The sequence below is a fragment of the Tenrec ecaudatus genome, chromosome 12 (genome assembly GCF_050624435.1).
Source record: "Tenrec ecaudatus isolate mTenEca1 chromosome 12, mTenEca1.hap1, whole genome shotgun sequence".
NCBI lineage: Eukaryota > Metazoa > Chordata > Mammalia > Afrosoricida > Tenrecidae > Tenrec > Tenrec ecaudatus.
In genome coordinates, this window is record NC_134541.1 from 54,600,196 (window position 1) to 54,604,835 (window position 4,640).

Consider the following 4,640-nt stretch of genomic DNA (forward strand, 5'->3'; position numbering starts at 1 on the left):
ATATGCACATAGATCTATTTCCCCATCCTCATATATAAATATATTTACATATGTACATGCCTTTATTTAGACCTCTCTAAATGCCCATTTGCCTCCTAGTTCTTTCCTCTATTTCCTTTTACTTTCCTCTTACCCCACTATAATGCTCAGCCTTCATTTGGGTTTCAGGAATTCCTCTTGGTTACATTACCCTTGGTCATGCCCTACCAGGCCGCCTACACCTTCCTCACCACTGATTTGGATCACTTGTTGTTCCCTTGTCCCTGGGTTTGTTAACATCACTCCCTTTACTCCCACCTCCCCCTCTCCCCTGTCCCCCAGGAACCACAGGTTCTGGTGTTTTCTCCTTTAGATTGTTCATCCAACCTATCTTATTTAGACAGACCTGCGGAGATAATAACATGCACAAAAACAAGACAGAGCAAAACAAAGCAACAAAAGGAAAAAAAACATCATCAACAACAAAAAGCCAATGATAAACAACAACAACAACAACAAAGAAAAGAAAAGCCTGTACTTAGTTCAAGGCCTGCTTGTTGGCTTTTAGGAGTGTTTTGTGGTTGAGTCTGATGGGGCACCAAACCCTGACCCCAAAGTCTAATTTTGGTATTCCCTGAGGACTTTGTTGCTCTGTTCCCCTTGCTCCGTATGGTGGGATCAGATGGAGCACAATTCCCACACTGTGTCTCCAGTGCTGTCCCTTGTAGGGCTATCAGTGAGGGATATCGTGTCTCATAGTGGGGTCATCCATATGGTCTTCTCTGTGGATTGGCTGTTCTGAGTGGGAATACCGTCCTCAAGGCTTGGTGGGCCAGGATGTGCTCCACTGTCTCTTCTTCCCCCTTGAAGCAAATACAATTTTTAACCGACACAAAAGGTGACTATACACATTGATTTCCCAAGAGGGAATACACAGAAATTAAACAGACTACATCTGTGAGACAATATGATCGAGATGCTCAATATCACCAACTAAAACCAGACAAGGGACTGACTATGGAACAGAACATCAATTGCTCATATGTAAGTTCAGGATAAAGCTGATGAAAGTTAAAAGAAGTCCACAAGAGCCAAAACATGACCTCGAGCCTATCCCATCTGAATTTCAATAACATCTCAAGAATAGACTTGACGTGTTGAACACTAGTGACAGAAAACCGGATGAGCTGTGGGAGGAGCTCAAGACCATCACTCATGAAGAAAGCAAAAGGCCATTAAAAAGACAGAAAAGATCATAGTAGATGTGAGAAGAGACTCTGAAACTTGCTATTAGTCACAAATGAAAGAAAGGACAAAGTCAAGGAGCTGAATAGAAAATGTCAAAAGGCAGCTGGAAAACAAAAGGCCACATATTCTAACAAAACGTGCAAGGCCATACAATTGGAAAGCCAACAGGGAAGAACACACTCAGCATACCTTTTTTTCCCCCTTTATCAGACTAGACTATTAGGCAGGATGCCCTTATCACAATCCATATATCTATCCATTGTGTCAAGCACATTTGCATGTATTCTGCCATCATCATTTTCATAGCATTTCTTTGTAGTTGAGCCCTTGATATCAGCATCTCAATTTTCCGTTTCCACCCCCACCCACCCTCCACCATGAACCCTTGATAAGTTATAGATTATTATTTTTTTAATAAACAGTTTTATTGGCATAATCCACATATTATACAATTCAATAGTCCAGTTATATCAAGAAGAGTTATATAGTCATTACCACAATCCATTTTAGAACCCTCTCTTCTTTTTTTGTCATAGAAAATGAATTAAGCATAAATTTTATTTCCAATTCCCTCAAAGATTATCACAAATACAAAATACTCTTTGAAAAGTATCCCAAACCAAATAAAAGGAATTTAAAACAATAGTCAAATCTGCTTCAGACAGAAGATAGGGCAACCTAATTTACAACACAACGTAACTCTTTCCAACTATTCTGAGAAGAAACAGCTCCCATGTTTAGTGTTAAAAAATAAAGCTCTTCGTATTTAGAAAACTCAAGGCATCACTTAGTAAAGCCTATTCTTCCTCAAATCTTTATTCAGGCAGTCCTTTTGATTATGAACTTCTGATTCACCTACTATTGTAGGCCACTGTTGCAACCCATTCTTAGGAAGTCTATTATTAAAAACTCAAGGTGCATACAATGGTTCATGATAACAAGTGGGAACTACTTTACAAATGTGCATCAAAGCATTATTATTATTATATTTTACTACATTATTATGTCAAAGATGCTTTATTATCTTGAAGTGTTTCTTTAATGTTATACAAAGAAAAGTACACTATATACTAAGACAAACATTTGACCAAGCAATGTTAGACATGAACCTCACTGTCCGACACAGATAAAATTCAACTGAAAGACAGACCTAGGAATGGAATTCGTTCAAAACCTGGGGACTGCCTATACTTGCTTATCTTCATTTAGAAATGCGATAGGAAATTTTGTTAAGGTATAAAGACCTTAGGAAAAATTATAAATATTCCATTAAAAAATTAACAGAAATGCTTTCCTCTTTAAAATGTAAATATTGGGGATCTGGAGGCACAGGGAATCTAGGGCAGACGAACCCCTCAACACCAGTGGTGGGAGTGGTGACACCAGGAGGGAAGGGGGTGTAGAAAGGGAGAACCAATCTTGGAGATCTATGTGTAACCTCCTCTCTGGGAGATGGGCAATGGGGAGGCGGGTGAGGGGAGACGCTGGGGAGTGTAAGATAAAATATAATAATTATTTATAAACTATCAAGGGACCAGGGGTGGGATCGGGGAGGGAGGGGGACAGGGGAAAAAAAGGGAAACCGAGCTGATTCCAGGAACCCAAGTGGAAGGTGAATTATGAGAGTGACAAGTGCAACGAATGTATAAGGGTGCTTTGCTCAATTGATGTATGTACAGACTGTGATAAGAGCCTTATGAGCCTCGATAAAAAGATTTTTAAAAAAAGAAAGAGTAGATCTTTACAGAATAATGGTCTGGTTCTTTTGGCGAAGTGCATTACATTTAAGACAAACAAAAAGCTTGCCATCAAACTTACCCAAATACACCTTTTTCATAAGGGAATTGTTGTTTTTCTATGCCTGGAGTACCATGTATGTTTTATTTATTGGATATAGACTATTATTTTTATATCTTACATCACCCTCTGTTGCCCTTCACCCACTTTTTCATTGTTCATCCCCCTGGGACCGGCTTATATGTTGATCCTTGTGATTGATGCCTCCTTTCTAACCCCCACCTTCCTCTAATCCTCCTGGTATCTCTAGTCCCATTGTTGGCCCTGAGGGGTTTTTCTATCCTGGATTCCCTGTTTTGTGGGCTCTTATCTGTAGCAGTGTGCATGTTCTGATCTATTCTGATTTGTAAGGTAGAATTGTCATCATGAGAGTGGGGGGAAGGCAGCATTAAAGAACTAGAGGAGAGTTGTGTGTTTCATCGGTGCCATACTGCACCCTGACTGGCTCATCTCTTCCTTGTGACCCCTTTGTGGGAGGATGTCCAATTGTCTACAGATGGGCATTAGGTTTCTACTTCATGCCCCCTCCCCAATTCACTTTGGGTATGATTTTGTTCTGGGTCTTAGATGCTTGATAGTGATCCCATCAACATCTCATAATCACACAGGCTGGTGTGCTTCTTCTATGTGAACTTTGTTTCCTCTCCGTTAGATGGCCTTTTTTTTTTTTTAATCTTCAAGCCTTTAAAACCCTAGATGCTATATCTTTTGATAGCTGCGCACCATCAGGTTTCTTCACCACATTTGCTTCTGCACCCATTTTGTCTTCAGTGATCATGTCTGGAAGGTGAGCATCACAGAATGCCGGATTATTAGAACAAAGTGTTCTTGTGTTGAGGGAGTACATGAGTTGAGGCCCAATGTCCATCTGCATCCTTAATTCTTAACATATAGATATAAGTACATAGATCTAATCCCCTCTTCATATGTAAATATATTTACATAGGTACATGCCTGTATTTAGACTTCTATAAATGTCCTTTGCCTCCTGGTTCTTTCCTCTATTTCCTTTTACTTTCCTCTTGTCCAACCATCATGGTCAGCCTTCATTCAGGTTTAGTATGTAATTCCTCGCTGCTACATTGCCCTTGATTAAGCCCCAAGGCATCCTACGCCCATCTCTCCATTGATTTTAGTTCACTTGTTGTTTCCTTGTGCCTGGGTTGGTTCCCCGCCTTCCTTTCTTCCACTTCCCCTTCACTCAGCATATCTTAAACTGAAAGAAGTCGAGAAAAAAAGCCAAGCTTCAAATTACAAGTTTGAAAGTTTCTATAGGCAAAATATTGATGATGCAGGAAGCATCAAGAGAAGATAGAAAGGATACGTAGAGTACCAAAAAGAAATCATGACAATACACCATTTCAGGAGATAGCATATATGCAAGAACCAATGGTGTTGAAAGAAGAAGTTCAAACTGCACTGAATTTATTAGCCAAAAAACAGACTCCAGGCATTGACAGATAGCCCGTGGAATGTTTCAAAAACTGAACAAGCCTGGAAGCACTCGCTCATCTATGTGAGGAAATCTGGAGGACAGCTACTTGGCCAACTGACTGTAAGAGATCCATATTTGTGCCCATTCCAAAGAAAGGTGACCCAACAGAATGCTCAAATTA